Source organism: Biomphalaria glabrata, chromosome 2, assembly GCF_947242115.1.
Source record: "Biomphalaria glabrata chromosome 2, xgBioGlab47.1, whole genome shotgun sequence".
In the NCBI taxonomy this organism is placed as follows: domain Eukaryota; kingdom Metazoa; phylum Mollusca; class Gastropoda; family Planorbidae; genus Biomphalaria; species Biomphalaria glabrata.
Genome location: NC_074712.1, coordinates 12,029,970 through 12,049,667, shown reverse-complemented (window position 1 = coordinate 12,049,667; position 19,698 = coordinate 12,029,970). Strand labels below are relative to the sequence as shown.

Sequence of the window (19,698 nt, the reverse complement as noted above, 5' to 3'; positions counted from 1 at the left end):
ACATACACGTTGTGACCCGTTTAGCAGATCAGGAATTCTGCCTCACTCGTCTGGCTGTCAGACTGATGCTTAACATAGTATAAGACAGTTTGTCGATAGACTATAGTAAAGTTCCATATATATTGCCATAATGCCATGGCCAACCTTTGCTTAAACATTTCCGATGGGGGCGCCTCAGAGTTTGTGAAATAACTTGAGTTCTTTTTGTAATGTTATTTATTAATAATTTTACAAAGACCATATCCTATCAAACTTCCATATTAAGATCTCTGTTCTAAGTCAGTGAAACGTAAACCATCTACTTTTGGCAGTAAAAAAAAAAGTTTTTGAGTTTTAAGCAAATAGTTCACACTATCACAGAACAAGTCTAGTTGATGTTTACTCACCCACTGATAAGGTCGAGTCTAAATAACATCTCACTTTCCCGTATCCAATATCTTTCCCTTCTGTCACCAAGAAATGGTACCCTATACATGTCAACACAGCAGACACTGGCAACGCGAAAGACACACACACACACTTCCACATCTCATATTTCGGAGTGATTAAACCACGTGATCTTGTTTGGTCAGTAAACACACGCAACATTCGGTAGCTACAGATGAAGCTCCAGGAGAAGTTCCACAGCCACAGGAAATGTGTGACCACACCAAGAACTTGACAATAAATGCCATGTTGAAATCTATCAGTTTATAAATTACAACATAAGTTAATAATATGGGAAATAAATGTGTCAGTCATTTCTTTATAACAGTGTTTCCCAAACGTTTTCTTTAACGGAACACTTTCCGTATTTAGGGTATTTAGCGGAACACTTTACAATTTTTTTTTGCTATAACTGGTAAAAAAAAATTAATTTAATTTTTTCCGAGTATAAAACTTTAAAAAACATATAGAAGTGATGTACTGATGTACATGTATATGTACTATATCTATATACTATACTTATATCCACCATTCCTTGGACCTATGAATCTATCTATATATCTAAAAAAAAGCTTAATGACTTTGATGGTTAGGTGTCCTTACAGAGCATAACTTCTTGATAATAATAATAATAATAATAATAATAATCATTATTGTCTTTTTGGAAATGTGTCTTACAATTTGTGCATTACACCATTTATCAGGCGCTATATTGGTAAGTTGAATTCTAATACCTGGTTTGGCTTCCCTTTTTTTTTTTTTTGCTATAAGTGTTAAAAAAAATAATTTTAAATTAATAATTTTTTTCGAGTATAAAACTTTAAAAAATTATATAGAAGTGATCTACTGATGTACATGTATAACTACTATATCTCTATACTATATTTATATCTACCATTTCTAGGGCCTATCTATCTATCTATCTAAAAATAGCCTAATGACATTGATGGTTTGGTGTCCTTGATGAGGATAGCTTCCTGATATCAGGCGCTATATTGGTAAGTTGAATTCTAATACCTGGTGTTGCGTCAATAGTTTGTAGGTAAATGAAACAATATTTTCGTAGTGCTACTCTTCAAAAGCTATTGACCAGAAATTATTTAATGGTTAATTTGTATTGTTCCTTAGCTTAACATTTGAGTTAGAATCTTGATCGCTGCATAGTTCATAGTGATATTACGTAATTTATTTTTTTACTAAAAAGAATTAATAATAAAAATTAAAAAAAAAAAATCTTTCTTCATGTACTTATAGATTACTTCTCGTGTAGGTCTTTATCTAGTTCAATATTCCAATACTTGGTGGAACTCATAGTCTGTCTCGCGGAACACTAGGGTAACGCATTTTGGAAAACACCGCTATATAAAATTGCTTTCATTTAATATATTGTTTATTTTTACTGGCGGATCCAGGAAGGGGGGGGGGAGGGCGGTCTATTTTTTTTTTTTAGAAATTACAGCTTGTTAACAGAATCAATTAAATATCTATAAATTAAAAAGTTTGTATTGATATTTTAACCAATCTTTATAGTATGTCCTTTCCCTGTTAGCCAATTGGGTGGAGTAGGGGGGGGGGCTGAATACATCTACTTCCCTTCTCACCTAGACCCTTTGAGTGAGGGGGCGGTCATATTTTCAGTGAGAAAACAGTTATTGAACAAAATAAGTTGAATTGCTATATAATTTTTTATTATGTTGCTACACTTAGACGATTTATTTAGGTGGGGGGGGGGGGGGGCGATTGCTTCTACTGCACTCCACACTCTTGCCCTCTGACTGGCAGTGGTGGACCTTTTTTATGGAGAAATCATTGTTTGTGAATAAAATTAGTTGAATATCTATTTAATATAAGCTACATATTGATATTTTAACCCATTTGTATATTATGTCGCACACAGACTATGATCTCAAATTTTATCATTAGTAAATATAAAATGAAAAAGGGTTGTACCAGGTGTGAGGGACGATACATGCAATCGCATTCCTCCCATCGGACAAACCAATATTTTTTTTTCTTACAATCTAATTGGTCCACATAATTTTTCCGCTAACTTCTAAACTTTTTTGTTTAGAGCTTTGAATTATAGTTCTGTAACAAAACAAAGTTACAAATATGCCTATTGATCAAACTGTATCACTAAGAAATGACTTTCTTTTTTTAAATTATTTTTCGAATAATGTTTTTTTTTGGTTTCAATCCTCAGAGACTTAATCTAACTATGTGTGGTTTCTTATCTTCAAATCTGTTGTATTTGCATTGTAGTAAGAGCCTGTAAATTCATATTAGAATAATTTTCAATTAAAACATTATTCAAAAGGTCCTTTTTTAATAGGATGAATAATGAGCTGTAGATGTCGCTTTGCCCCGGACCTCAGACCATCTAGCTGTCAAGATAAAGGTAATAATATGGCTGTTTTTTTATTATTATTATTATTTTTTCTAATGATTTTTTTTTCGGCGGCGATCCTCAAAGCCTAAACCTAAATATGTGGGTTATCTCATCTTTTCAAGGAACAAATCGGTTGTATTTGTAATGTAGTAAGGGCTTGTAAATAAATATAAGAATTTTTTTCAAGAAAAACATTATTTAAAGGTCATTTTTAATAAGAAGTATAATGATCTGTACATGTCAAAAGAATGTGTTTCTGCAGTGAAGAAAGCAAGAAAACGCTTTTGGCGTAGTGGCTTCGCCCCGAACCCCACTAGGAAAGCTTACGGCGCACCTCCAGACCCCTAGCTGTTAAGAATGAGAAACACTGCCTTAAAAAAAACAAAAAACTATATAAATATATATATATATTATGGACGTAGCCAGGTGTTGGGGGTATGGGTTCAACCCCCCCCCACACACACAAACACAAACGAGAAATAAAATCCCCACCCTGCGGGGAGAGGATCGGAATTTCGTGACAGATTTTTTGTTTTAATTGTGTTTATTTTAGGTGAGATTTTATTACTAAACCATCACTTGCCCCAGCACAGGCAATGGATTTTGAGTTTAAAATCCACTACCAGGTGTTTTGCAGTTAAATCCCCTTCTTCTATAAAGCAAAACAAAAATTAAAAAAAAAAAAAGCAAACGACAATCCCCAAATTCCGAGAGAAAAGTTAAGGAAGAATTTGATTTTAAAACCCAATCCAAAATATACGATAAACCCCTTCTTCAATATAAAAAAAAATCAAATTACACTCTAAAAATTCTATGAGCGTAGCTAAATTGGTTTTGACTCAGTTTTCAGTTTAAACCCCCTTTCAGCGGGGTTTGATGGTAAAAAATACCTCTTTAATATTAAAAACAAAGCCAATTATACAATTAAAATTCTATGAGTGTAGTCAAGGGGGTTTTGTGTTTAAACTCCCATCCAGTGGAGTTTGAAGCTAAAAAAATACCTTTTTCAATATAAAAAAAGCAAATTACCCACTTTAAAATATATGAGTGTAGCCAAATGGGTTTTGAGTTTTAAACCTCCTTTCAATGTAAAAAAAAAGCGAAATACTCACTTAAAATGCTATGAGCGTTGCTAAAAGGGGATTGATGATAAAAATGCCTCTTCAATTAAAAAAAAAAGCAAATTACACACTAAAATTATTTGAGCGTAGCCAAGCCAATTGGGGGTTTCGAGTTTAAACCCCTCTTTTACAAATGACTTTTTTTAAGTTTAAAACCCCCTCCAGATGGTTTTGAGTTTAAAATCCCCGTAAAGAGCGTTTTGAGGTGGAAAATCTCTATCTTCATATGTTTTTCTAATGCCAACTATAGTTATCAAATTCTACGATAAAAACAACAACAATAACTTAAGAGACTTTTTAGTTTAAAACCCGTAACAGATGATTTTTACGATAAAAGATATAAAATCTAAAGCAAACTACAGTCACATAAATCCAAGAGCGTTTTCAAGAGAGTTTACACATTTCTACAAGTGGCGGGGCTCCATTAATAAAGTGCAGTGAATAGTTATCTGCCGAAATTGAAAAAGACTAAATCTGTCTCAACAAAGATGGGTAAGGCAGATTTTAGGAGTCAGTTATATAGATCAAGGAAATCCTATGGCAAACTGGGAGTCGACCCCTTAGTAAGATTGTGACAGAGTGTCCCATGAGGTTTGTGGGACATGTTCTCCGACAAAATGAATTATACATAAGAAGAGTTGCGATGACATCCTAGGACAACTTGGCACCACACATTCATGGGGGTCCTCAGAGCAGGTGGGAAGAGGCTTCAGACATTGCCAGTAACAAATTTTTGTGGAAGAAGCTTGACGGCAAATGCCGAACATCACGGGGAAATGTGGGGGTCTAAGTCAGTAAGATTAGCACATTAGGTTTTTGAAATAAAACTTTTTAATAGCAGGAAAATGCACCTTAGTATATGCATTTTGTTGGCTTTCAATACCAGAAATAGTGCTTGAAAAAATCCACGAAACAAAAATCCTGGCTACGCCTATGATATATATATATATATATATATATATATATATATATATATATATATATATATATATATATATATATATATATATGTATATATATATAGCTGAACGCAGGTTTATGATTAGGGTTTACTAGGCGTTAGGGTTTTTGAAAAAATCGCTCCACTCCCCCCTACTCCAAAGTTCTGGATCCGCTAGTGTCCTTTACAATTATTTTATGCTTACATGCGTATACTGGCCAATGATGACAGTTGGGCCAAAAGTAGACTGCAGCTTAGAAAGAAGTTATTCAGACCGGTCATTGTTCGTAGCTCCGAAATCATCAGATGTGACAACATGGTCAGCAGAAGACATACAGCAGAGAGACTTAAACAGGTCAAGGTCAGAATGTATTCAATCAAGCAATATTTTTCTATACATTCTTTGCCAGATTTTTTTGAATTTCTTTTGCTTTCTTGCAATATTCTGTCTAACAAATCAACGCACACATTGAGTCTTCCTTCGTTAGTGACTTCTACCATGATAAGATCTTTGTTGTCTTTGATGATTATCTTAGTCACATTGAAATCAATTGATATTGACACGTCTGGTGGTGTTACTATATCATTGACAGTTAGCTGGTATTCTGTTGCGTTGAATCTTACATACTTACAGAGCATTAACGAAGAAAGACTTAACAGTTTAAGACCTACATATCTATCTCCTGAATTTCTATACATATTCCACAATTCTCTCTTTTTAAACGACTGATATTGGTTAAAAATTACACTTGGCTGTAAAGGTACCTCCATTGTTTCTGATAAAGTCAACTTAAAATCTTTTTTGAGCAAGTGTGCAATTAAACGAGTCTCAAGCTGTGTCCTGGATTCTCTGATAAGTGAGTAAAAGTTCACTTTGACAGAAAATACGACAGAAGTTCCGGCTTTGCGTTGACAGGATATACAGAGAAATGGGTTTTCCGCAATGTTTACTTCCAGGTAATAAGAAAAAGAAGCAACAAACAAATACATGTTAAGCTGAAATAACAAAAAAAAAATGTCGACAGTTAAAACATTTAATTTGAAAAATCTAGAGAATCAATAACTAATTGATTTTTGTTTGCATTAATAATAAAAATATATTTGAACAGTGTAAGGGAATAATCGCGATTAGTTCTGTGTAATGTCTTTCCGTCCGTCCGTCCTTTAGTCAGTCCTGTTTAGATCTCGTAAACTAGAAAACATATTGAAAATCTGACATCGCGATATTTTAGACCTTTTAAAGTTCTGTTGCAATGGCTTATTTTTCTTTCCTAAAAAATAAAAAAAATATAAAAAAAATGTTAAAAATGCATTATTTTTACAACTATTTACTATTAATAGTAATAACACAGAAGACTGTTTAGTGAGAGAGATGATTATTTTCCATATTTTTAGAACATTTATTAAAATTGTTGAGATACTTTATCAAACATTTTTAAAAATTGTATTGCTAAATTATATAATTTGTCATACAAACTACTACATTTACAAAAAAAAAAAAAAAAAATAAAGAGCAAAAAAAAATATTTAGTAGGCATTTAAGTGACATACAAATTAAAACAACAATTAATAAGTAGTATGTCATATCATACAGGTGTACTTCACATTGTAACATCATGGCAAGTACACTTTACTAGATGGAAAAGTTTATTTTTTTTGTTTGTTTTGGTTGTAACTTTGTTTTGAGGTTTGTTTAATTGTGCATATCTGTACTATTTGCTTAAAACAACCAAATTTCCAAAGTCTAAATATAAAGAATAGAGATTACTAACTGCTAAGCTCAACTGTTTTGTACGTTAACCTAATTTCTAATTAAAATACACGATCTTTCAATCTCTCTAATTAATTGTCGTTGGCTGACTGTGCAGACAGTTTATATTACGTTAACATATAGAAACAAAAAAAAACAACAGAGCTTTCGTGAAAGCATTAGTTGATAGAGTTATTTGTTACAGTGACTTTTACAGAAAACAAGGGAAGAAACCTGTGTTATCAAAAGACGAGTTGATCGTTTGATAGATTGCTCGTTCTTGAAATGATGGGATAACTCTTCTGGAGACCCATCTTTAGTCATCAAAAAGTAAGTGAAGGTGTATCCAAGACTATGACCATCAATCTCTTCCAGTATCTCCACACACGTATCGCCTTTCAGATGTTTCCCAGGAGTGCAGTTGAGTTCTAGACACCGACCCTACACATAAAAATACAAAGCATATGATGCATTTCATAACACTTATTGTTCACTGCAGAAATACATTATTATAAATCAGACACTTTGCAGGTTGTAATTTGATATAATTATCTGAGAAGTTATTTTCACAAGCACTTTACAGTAAGTTATAGTGTTTGAGATCTAAGGTTATTTAATAACTTGTTCTGTTTCCGCTATTTTGCGCTGTTGCATGTGAGTTGCGTAATCATGCCATACTGCATGTTGAGGGCGAGGCACTGCATTTCACCAAGACTGCATTTGTTCATTTTAGAGTATCGATTTATTTGTACTGCAAAGTCAATATATGTAAGACATTAGTACCATTTCTAAATTAAAAGAAGTTCCTGGCCCAGTGAAATGTGGTGTTCCGAAGATAAAAAGTAAGTGTAGTATTGTAAAGAATTATATAAATCCTTTAACAATTGCATAGCGTCGTGGTCTTCTAGTAATCTGTTTTTTTTTCGTCCTCTGCGACTGTCTTCGCAAATGCTTTTTTTTGGATCTAAAATGTGAGATTTATTAGAGTTCTCTGTCTATTTCAGAGGCCCTGCACGCTTCTTTTCTCTATGCCATATAGGGCAAAATGGAGCCTGAGTTAATCTTTGTAGTTCTGCCACCAATGCCTATGTTACGTAGTCCAGCTGTTCGCCTTAAAAACATCGCTTTCCCATACAATTATTAGTCATGCATAATAGATGTTCGACCCTGTGCAGATGTGGAATGGTAAGAGGTTCTACCACATCGGTCTACAGCAGAAAATGGTTATTTGTTAGCATATCGCTGTCGTTAAAGTCACTGCGGGTGTTTTGGAAAAAATTAAAGAATTAAAGAAAGAATAATGCTATAAGAAAGCGAATGTGTGAATGTAAAATAGTATGAATGGTGCTATCGAAATAGCTAATCGACTTTAATTCATTTTTTTACATTAAAAAACTTTCGTTTGTAGGCCTACATATATTTAGATCTAGATCTAGAGTCTAGATACTATTATAGTAGATGTAGACCTACTATTATAAGGGTAAATTAAAGGGCTTAAGAAGCTTATTAATTATTGTATGTTAGAATATTTAATATTCCTTATATGTATCCTGTCCAATCATAGTGAGGTTATTAAGCAAATAAATGGAACTATAAAAAGCACGCACGCACGCCGACCCTCTAACCCTCTTCTCGTCTGAGCTGCATTGCATTGCCATAGCTTTCTTCGATTCCGGCTGATGCGTGCGTGCGTGGTGTCCCGCTTGGTTGGACGATGTAGAGAATTATATATACAGATTATAAAATGGTATATTTTATTTACTAATGAATTAATGGTGTATCGTGGGAAGCGTGGTCGAGAGGCCAAGTGTCGATTAGCTTGACTACCTAGAAGGTTCGAGGTTCGACACCCGACTCGGGCAGAGTTGTGTTTACTGAGCGCCTAAAGGCAGCACGGAAAACCAACTACTAGATACCCCCTCCCCCCCCCCCCCCCCCACTGGTCCACAAATGAGATTGGACCAAAAGCGCTCTGAGAAGCATGCTATAAGCATGAAAGTAGCGCTATAGAAAGGTATAATAATAATATCGTATACTAAAAGATTTATTTATATTTAGATATTGTTTTAAAATATTTAGATTGAACTTTGTATCTAAATTTTTGTTTAAAAAATTAAAGATGAGCTTTGAATAGGTTCTTGTATTAGTCTTTTAAATAAGGCACTCTTTTTCCTATCCTGAACTATAGACACTTAAAACTATTTTCTTTTTTTGATCAAGAATCGAGGATTAAGAGATACGCTCGTTTTCAAAGCTTTATTTTCTATGAAGGGCAGGCACTGGATGTAGCATTGTGTCTATTGTTGTTTATATTTCATATCTTCTGATATTCGTTCTGCATTGCTTTGCTTACTGTCATAAACAGGGGTGTATACGATTTGATAGTGTGTGTATAAGTATGTATTCGTTGTGAGTTGTAAGATGAATTTTTAGCATGTTTTTATCAAAGGGGGTAATAAGTGTGGCTAGAGGTCAGTTTGTCATTTGGAGAGCTGACCTGGTCAAGTGTCAGTTGTTGTATTTGGTTATGCTTTTCTAGAGTAAGGAGAAACTCATTATTCCTTCTATGTCTGTTACTTAGTCATGTTATGGTATTTTGACGATACATTATTAACATACACTATTGAATCTAGTCATAGTGCCCCCTCACAGCGAGCACATTTAGCCTTCTTTATTATCTTCAGAAGTGTAACGGATTTACATGTTTAGCCGAGACAAATCGTTATAGAAAGCCTGAACACAGAACTACAACGTCACATCCTGTGGACAGTTTAGACCAATAGCTCATTGCCAAATCAAAAGTCTGTACGATGTGGCAACCCTCAGGTTGTGACATTGCAGGTCTGTCTTTAGGCCTTTTATAACGATTGGTCTCGGTATAACCCCCGCTTGTTGTCATAGAGTTCGCCTCTGTTGCTTCATGTTAAATAGAAAATCCTACCTTAAATGAGCCCTGGGTGTTAATCACGCGCATCCCCTTTATGTTGAATAGAGAATCCTACCCTAAATGAGCCCTGGGTGTTAATCACGCGCATCCCCTTTTATGTTGGATAGAGAATCCTATCCTAAATGAGCCCTGGGTGTTAATCACGCGCATCCCTTTTATGTTGGATAGAGAATCCTACCCTAAATGAGCCCTGGGTGTTAATCACGCGCATCTCCTTTATGTTGAATAGAGAATCCTACCCTAAATGAGCCCTGGGTGTTAATCACGCGCATCCCCTTTTATGTTGGATAGAGAATCCTACCCTAAATGAGCCCTGGGTGTTAATGACGCGCATCCCCTTTATGTTGGATAGAAAATCCTACCCTAAATGAGCCCTGGGTGTTAATCACGCGCATCTCCTTTATGTTGAATAGAGAATCCTACCCTAAATGAGCCCTGGGTGTTAATCACGCGCATCCCCTTTATGTTGGATAGAGAATCCTACCCTAAATGAGCCCTGGGTGTTAATCACGCGCATCCCCTTTATGTTGAATAGAGAATCCTACCCTAAATGAGCCCTGGGTGTTAATCACGCGCATCCCCTTTATGTTAAATAGAGAATCCTATCCTAAATGAGCCCTGAGTATTAATCACACAGATCACACACAACCAACCTGTACCCATTATACTTTAAATGACCAGTATTCATTGCTCAATACCAATGTTTCCCAAACTCGGTCCCGCCGATCCGCAAGGACTGAATAGATTCCACATACTATGAAGTATCGTATTTGACTACTATGCCATAACGTGAATAAATCTCTCTAAAACATAGGCAACGTGTTCCGCTAAGTATTCAGAATGTGCTAAGTGCTCCGTAAGTGAAAAAAGTTTGAGAAAAACTGCTCTATAGATTTAGTATCCCACTTATAATGCTTAAAAACTTTTCTTGATCTACAGTATGGGCAACCCTCTAAGAACTAAACCAAGTTATTTACACTTACATTAGATCGTTGAGTCGTTACACTAGAAAATGTATCTCTTTGTAATGCTGTTCATTATAGGCCTACTATTGCATTATATATACTCACATTAGGTGCAGGCCATTGTTTGTCTTGACATATTTGTTTTACAAACACTGAGTCTACGTCTGTTTCCTCCTCTGGTCTAAAGTTTAACAGCATGGAGAAAGACAACTTTGGTACATATTCTCTTCTCCAACATTTGGAGAAATTATAATTTGGTGGAAATAAAATCGGGTATTTACCCTACAAGAAAAAGGAAGCATGATTTAAAAAATGTATTATTAAAGATAGTCAGAGCCACCCCCCCCCCTAACGACGGATACGCCTGTGGATAAAAAGTAATATTGCATCGAAATAACAAAATACGTAGTCCGAATAGGAACATTAAATAAATTAGCTTGAATATAATTTACATTTAGAAAAATCTGGAACAACCAATGAAGAAATTAAACGTAAAATTATGTAGAAGAGCGATTTAAAATATTAATTTTGCGTTAACATTTTTTTTTAATCTTAAAAACTTATTATCACTAAGTAGATTTCGTGACGTTTTAGCGAGAAATTAAACGAAATATAAGAAAGACGACAACATTCAAATAATAATTTTTCGTAAATTTTTTAAAATAAAAAATCCAGAACAACATTCTATCGATAAGATTTCAGGACGTTTGAGCAAGACAAAATATTGATTTTTTTTCTAATTATTCTTTTCATTGCATTTATGTATTGTTTCAAAAGATGTGTATTCATATGAAACATGTACATTATGGCCCGTGAACTCTAGTATAACCTTTCTCTCTCGTAACCCTAAAAAATGTCTTACATTCCAAGAAACTTCCTTTCCTAGCATTGGGGAGTGGTAACGATCTTTCCTCCAAGAAGTCTATTAGATTTTGTTTTACCCCCACCCTCAAGCCACAAAATAATGAAGTTCGACCAACATTTCAATTGTTTTTATACATTTTTTACACACAAAAACACTTCGCAGTCCATTTCGGTTTTTATAAAAACATGGAAGATGTCCCAGTTTTCACTGATATCAAACATATATTTTATATATAGACCACAAAGTCTGAAATGGAAATTTATTTTTTTAATGTAACCATGGAACTATACTAATGGAACACCAGCTTCGAGTTTTTTACAAAGACAAAGAGAGTCGAAGTGCCGTCGCGCATCTTTTTCGCGCACCATACCATTTTGAAAAATCGATGAGGATGCCAAAGAAGAAATTTACTCCGAGAGCCACTTGGATTGACCTTCATTGAGAGTAAAACTTCCCCACACTATATTTTATTATATCTATAAAAACTTTATCCATTTTCTGACTATCTGATAAAATAGATACAATTTCCCTGAATAAGAGATCGTCACAAAAGTTGTTTTTTTCGATCACCCTATAAAATGCCACTTATTTTCCAAAAAATAGAATCTAAATTCCGAAAATACAATCTTTCAGTGTTTCTGTGTTTGGTTTATTTACACTAAATCTTGATGAAGACCTGTCTACCGTTCCGCCAAATGCGTATTTGTTACGATATACTAAATTGCACGAAATAAAAATAGGAGGCCTAATACAGTTTTGACACTCCAAGCTACGCATTTCTAATCGTTTTTTTTTTTATTATCGAAAGGACTAGGCTATAGGCATACACGTCTCGTGGGAAACAAAGAAAAAGTTAATCTTGATAATATTGTAGCCTAAATAAAATGACAAAAAAAAAAAAAACAACTATAGCCTAATCTAAAATGAAATAGATCTAGAGCTAGATTTTCTTGGACGAATGATATAAAATAAGTATAAATAATAAGTCATATGAATCTGATAGATCTAAAACAAATACTGATAGAGTCATTCATTAATTAATTATTAGAATTACTTGACTACCAACTGGGTATTTTTATTTCCAAAATACAATGTATTTTATGTGCATTTATTAAAAACAACAACCAAAAATTAAGCGTTTGACGCAACTAGATCTAATATTAGTAATATATAGATTCTAGTTCTAGAACCAGAAAGCTACTTCTCTAATTCAGTTTTCTAGTTTAATTCTAGTGAGATCTAGATGTCTAGACCACTAGATCTAAATCTAGCTAGGGTTTTTGTCATGGAATAGATTTATAAAACTTCAGCCACCTACTGATCACGATATGACAGATAGGAGTTAGATCTAGTACTAGTAGATCACTACATTTGACTAGATGATTACTAGATCACAGTAAAATTCAATGTGTACTTCCGACTTTAGCTCAACAAACAAGTCTACTCCAAAGTATAGATCTACTAGTAAAGTCACAAAGTGTAAAGGATCATTATATATTCACATAAAAAAAATTATAGGCCTAAAATGAATCGAATAATCAGTCACTAATTTGACTAATCAGTAATCTAAATTGTTTTTTTTTTTAAATGGCAAGTGTTATTGATGACTTCTGACTTGTAAACCAGTTGCAGAGATTCTAGTTTTTATTTTGATGACATGTTACGATATATCAATGATATTTAGATAAACCTATAATAGTGGAACAGACAGAAGGACCATTTAATATAAGGCAAAGAAGTAAGATGTTTATAATCCATCAAACTATGATCAAACTCACAGAGGACTTGTGTCATTTGTGATGGCATTTCATGCATTTACAGAAGCTACAAACTATTCTACAAAAATGATAGGCTTGTCTTTGATTCTGAAGACTTATGAGGAATGCAATTTTTCCATTGGCTACTCAGCCCCAGCTGTGACCTACATATTATGCCACACTGAGCACAGGCATAACCATTGTCCACCTGTGGTAGAATCAGTTTTTTTTTTTTCTTTTTGCCGTCTACCCTCTGCAATTAATTTTCATTGGTGTATACCACACCTTTGTAAGTGACCTCCAGCTGTCTCGCTCTGAAGCTGTATGCAACCAGGTGCTCTCTTATTCTATGTCAGTTAAAGCAAGTTGGCGCCTAAGCTTGTCTTTAAAGCATTTCTGTGGTACCTCTTTATGTGCATATGACATGTTAGGCAAATAGGTTTTACCTATCGGAAGGCCATTTCGGAATATATAGGTGTTTAAAATGAAACTCCAAACATCTGGACTTCCAAGAAAATAAGCTTAGGATTCAAAGAGACGACACTGGCATTTCAGCAAAGACAATCAGTAAAATTAATAGCAACTTTAATTGCAGTCCACCAAACAAGATAAAAAGAAACAAGTGTGGCTTCAATAGCATTGATGATATTTAGTTTACTTTTATCTCATTTACTAGTATTACTATTTCATTGACTAAGGTTTTTTATTGTCAAATATGCATAAGTACATGTACTAGTTCCTGCAATTTGATGAAAAATAATAATTAAATTGTGTGTAGTCTATATACAAATGTTTATAAGAGATCACAGCTTAGCTTAATTTACTTAATTTCAAAACTATGATTTTGTGTTCTGACTCTACTCTAAATAAATTATATTTTATTTTAAGAATGCAAAGTTGGAAATTCTGTTCTGATGAAAAAATTATTAAAATAAAGTAGATGTTTATGGTTTCTTTGTATTTATTTTTAAATTATTTATTCATTAAAAATTAATTGTTCATTAACATTTACTTGAAGTAAAGATCAAAAACACAAATTCAATTCATGCAGATCACAGCCCATCACTTAAATGTATTTACTGTCAATTCTACACACTATTCATTTCAAAATGTTGCTTTAAATTGTTATATGACACAATCAAAGTACTGGTACCTCACATTGATGTAGGCCTAAAGCACCTGAAATAATGACAAATTTTCATTCAATAACTTGTACTGTCATTTATTATCAGACGTGTTAAAACTAATGACCTGTATCATCATCATTGGCCTCCTTCAGTCGTAGAAATAGAAAGACTAAGGTTTCATCTCAGAGCACACTTCCTCATGTGGCTGTGGAGCCCTATTTCGGAGAGACACTCCCATCCACAGATAGCACAGGTTAAGGTGGTTTTTGCTTCGGTGGTAGAGGAGCTGGCCGTTTTTCGGATTGTACGTTTTTCTTCCTGAGCTGAGACCTATGTACTTTCACTGTCCATAGCTTTCTTGGTCACTGTCTCTCCATCTGTTGCGGTCTAAAGCTATGTCTTCCCAATTGTCAGTATTGATGTTCACTGATTTGAGGTCACGTTTTATTACATCTATGTAATGGAAGTGGGGGCGACCAGTTTTTCTTGTGTCAGTAGTGTGTTAAAACTAATGACCTGTGTATATAATTTATTAAGCAGGAGCATCAACAAATCTTGAAAAATAATTGTCTACAGAAAAACTTTATTCTTATCCAAACAATATACATTTACAATGTATTTAAGCAAGTTAATTTATATTTATACAAATCTATATGGCCTAAAGATTATAGCGTATTTTGATGTGTGAATACCAAGTTACATTATTACATGAAAATAGTGTACTCATTTTTAAAATATTCTGGGTAATAAAAAACTAATGATACAATAAAATTGAAGCATTAGTCAAAAAAAGAAAAATTTCACTCAAGATCTATGTGAACTCTGCTTGAAAATGAAAATTAATTAATTAATTTTGAAATTAATTAAAAAAAAATTTATGGTTCTTTAGTCAATGGAATGATAGCAGCAATTATTTCATGATTATCCATTCATTTCAATATACTTATAACTGAAAAATAATTCATAAGGTTTAGATACAACCATTTGAAATAATGATTATAATTTTTTTCTTAATTTGCTTACTTCAAATCTAATATAAACAAGATTTCCTCTGTCAAGAAACTTATGAGGGAACAACATGCATGTTCTTCTCAGTAAGTTTTGCAAAGGGAATTAAGAATATTTAATTGATGTTGCTTTTTTTTTTTTGCCAACATTTTAAACCTTTGCACCCGGTTTTAGTTTTAAGGAGAATGCACCATATTTTATATGTTTACTTTTGTTAGATTTTTATTTTAATTTTAAAAAAGTAAAATTTCCCTTACCACTCATCCACTGCACTCCCTCTTGTTTTAATGGGGCTCAGATTAATAGTTTTCAAGTACAATATCCAACAGATTTAAAGAAATACTAAATCCAAACCTGTTGGCTGAATGACAGGATATACATAAATATGTATACAGCTTACAGTATAATATATATATCTTAAATTAAAATTGGTCCAAGACTTTTATTTTGCAACATGATGGGATTTTCCTTTCTGGTGGTGCTATGCAGGAGTCCAAGAATCTCATCTTTTCTCATAACAGAAAGTTATCTAGTTATAAAAATAAATAAAAGGATTTTTTAAAAAATAAAAAAATATGTGTGACATATGTGTTGACCATGCTAAAAGTATATGTTATTAATTATAGTTATATAATTTTGCCATTCTAAAAATAGTCTGTACCTAAAAGGAGCTACTGCGTTAATGTGTAGACATGGCCCTGACCTTAATAGTTATGAATTATTACTATAGGTGAAAGCAGATGTTCAGTTAATTTGATGCACATTGAACTAATCTAAAAGCAACTATAACATATATTATGATTTACATTTTCATGGAAAACTAGTTTTTCAAAAATACAAGTACTTCAGCTTATGAGAAAAGTACATGGGAAAAATTGCAGTACCTTACCTTTAAGAGGTGCAACCAATCATTGACTTTTCAGGAATGCATGCCTTTTTCTTGCATTTCCAAACATAACTGTAATTATACAATTAGGCATATTGGTTAATTTCTTTTGAAAACATTACAATAAAAAAATAATATTATCAAACATACAAATTATCAGACAATTTTGCCTAATTTCATCTAACAGTTTATTGTAAAGGAATGGCCTGCACAACAGCCAAGGTATATTAGGCATTCATGAAAGATGAATGTGCTTAAGAGTGTTATAAATAAATAATAAAAAAACTTAGAGAAAAATGTTAAATTCCATCCCAGATATTTGGATGTTGCTTGACCATGAAAATCACACAATTCATAAAACATCTATTAGATAACTAAAATAAAAATTGTATAGTAGTACTTACATTAAATATTGAATGGATGCCCAGAGAGTAGAAATAGTATAAGTATGATACTTGAGCCATTCTGGTACATCATCAGAACTGGTTGGCATGGTTCTACTTGTTAATAACTGAAACATTACAAACATTTTTTTTTATTTATAATTTATCACAGACTAGAATAGAAATGTTGCCAGGAAAAATACCAATGGTTAGAATACACCTGATGCTACTTTTGTAGCCTTAAAATTATTACTGGTTAAAATGCACCAAAACTTCATTAATTAAATCTGATAAGAAACATATATGTAGGCCTATCACACAAGTCCAAGTTTATCAGAGTGTGAGCAAATAATTAACTAGATATGTGAGTTTTATATTAAAGTATTGAATTTCAGGGGATAGATCCAACTTGACACCACATCATTTATTATTTCATGAACTCATGGGTATGGCATGGAATGGAAACTAATATATATGGGGTGTAGGCAAGGCATGGATTATAAATTGTCTTGTATAGATTAGATTGGGTAAAACTGCCAATCGAAGGTAACTTTTACTGATAGATCTGGATCAATTATAAATTTATGGGACCTAGGCCTGCATAAATTTTATCTTTTATTTATATATTTTATGTACATATATAACTAGTCTAGAATCTATAATTATATCTTAATAATAATTTTTGTAGATAGATGTCATATAATATCTAACATATTAAGTATAGATCAGTAGATTTAGAATTTTAGCTAGTGGAATATTTTTATATCCTAATCTGAACTGGATCTATATATCTAGAATTTAGATCAGTAGATTTAGTATTTTAGGTAGTAAAAACTTTTATACTCTAAATCTAAACTGGATCTAGATCTAATTATTCTAGAAGCTCAGATCTAGAAGACTAGTTGTCAAGATTTGACTACACTATGGCTAATGCACTAGCTTAGTAGGCCTACTAGATAGATCAAGAGACAGAGTACTAATAGACTCGTCTTGCCTCGTTGGGCCTCTCAAATCAGCTATAGACTTTAGAGACAATTTAGGAAGGTGAATATCGATCCAATTCAAAGATCTACAATCTACATGTTAGAGTCTAGCTAGAGATGCTAGATCTAGTCTAGAAGGCTTATAATTATAAATCAATAAAAAATAAAATCAATCATTTCTAAAGTTTGTAAAATTATATGTAGATCTAATCTATCTATTTATAATATAATAAAAATCTATGTCTACTTTTTAAATATTTAAAATGATATGGCTGGTGATATTAATTATTTTAATTGAAACATTGACATACTGTCACATTTATACAAAAAGTAACAAAATAATTAGATCTTATACTAACTCATAGACTCATACCATATTGTATTAAACCTTCGAGTTTACGCTCCACTACCTTGACTTGACTATATTGACTAAATAAAGGGCCTATGATTATAGATGTAGATTATTATCTATGATGATGATGTTTATCAACTGGTAGATCTATAAGTAGTATCGTCACTTTAAGTATAATCAGTATAACCACTGCATTCGTTTCATTCACTGTCTGTATCAATAATCGTGTGAATGACTGAATGTGATGTGAAAGTGAAGTCTAGATTTAGAATAATTTAGATAGAATTGATAGATTATAGATCTACACTACTATTAAAAAGTATTAACTATACTAACTATAGTGTCTATACTATAATAGCCAGTATGACTCGTATGAGTATACTCATATACTGTAAAAGTGTAGGCCTATAATAGTAAGTATAGCTATAGACAGACTAGATCATAGATGATCGATAGATCTAGAATCTTCAATCTAGATTCTAGACTCTGGACCAGAGTCACTAGATTTGACTAGGACTAGATCTATAAATATTCATATTGACAATTATTGATCTCATGTATGGTCTAGATCTAGATAAAATAGAGTGGATCTCATGACTGTCTATATTAGATCTATTGATTTTTTTTTAAAACGTTAAATAAATCTAGACCTTAGTCTTTAACTTTAGTCTAGGCCTAGGTGTTGTAGATCTATATTATTCTAGATATTATACAAGAGATCTAGATCAATATAAGTCCGGTTTTTTTAAAATTCGCATTCGAAATTTTAAATACCCAGATTTAAGTATTTATATACCCATATTGGTAGGTCCGAGTTAATCATTTATTAGATCTATTAAAGCATGTCTATATAAAAGATTATTATTTTAAAAATATATTGTTATATAAAAGATATAGTTATGAATATTTACTTTAAAAAATTAAAGAAAATGAATTTTTCACTTTTGCCAATTAACACTCTGGCTAGCAAAAAGGATGACTCCTCAATACTGTGAAAAGACGATAACTGCATGAGTTGGTTTGGAATTGTATTTTGTAAGACTAATTTTCAAAACATATCCTTCATGAGAGAGAACGAAAAAAGGTTGTCAAAAAAAAAAGATGGCTGGACTTAGCAAATAATGGACCAGCCTCTCTCTCTTGATATCTTGTTAAGAACATTGGTGACCGGGAAAAGTGGATGGTTTGGTTGCGCGGGACAGATGATAAAAAAGGACATGTACAAAAAAAAAATCCAGATTTTGTGTAAAATACCCAAATGAGGAAGTACTGGAAACACCTATTTTAATGAAGTGGCCTTAAAAAAAAATCTTTTGTGACGATCCATTATTCAGGGAAATTGTATCTATTTTATCAGATAGTCAGAAAATGGATAAAGTTTTTACAGATCGAATAAAATATAGTGTGGGGAAGTTTTACTCTCAATGAAGGTCAATCCAAGTGGCTCTCGGAGTAAATTTCTTCTTTGGCATCCTCATCGATTTTTCAAATTGGTATGGTGCGCGAAAAAAGATGCGCGACGGCACTCTTGATCATAAAATCTCGAAGCTGGTGTTCCATTAGTATAGTTCCATGATGTAACTAAATGTTGGTATAGAATGTCACTGGCCTATGTTTTATTTGATGAATTCCATCGTTACCACAACGATACAAAGAAACAATTGAGTCAAATGCCTTAGTTTCCACTGAAGCCGTTTACCGTAATGTGTCAACAAAATGTTTGTATGATTAAACATTTCTGAAGAAAATTATAACCGGAATTTTAACAGTGTGGCGAATTAGGTACTGATACATAAAAT

General features: G+C 32.7%; 1 long non-coding RNA gene across 1 annotated transcript; it reads right to left on the bottom strand.

Moving 5' to 3' along the window:
* Positions 1-15,207: 15,207 nt before the first annotated feature.
* LOC129924489 (uncharacterized) lies at positions 15,208-18,992 on the bottom strand. Its single transcript, XR_008776424.1, has 4 exons — positions 18,811-18,992; positions 16,586-16,692; positions 16,185-16,253; positions 15,208-15,824 (listed from the first exon to the last, which is right to left on the bottom strand). It is a non-coding gene; the product is annotated as an uncharacterized LOC129924489 (long non-coding RNA).
* Positions 18,993-19,698: the final 706 nt, after the last annotated feature.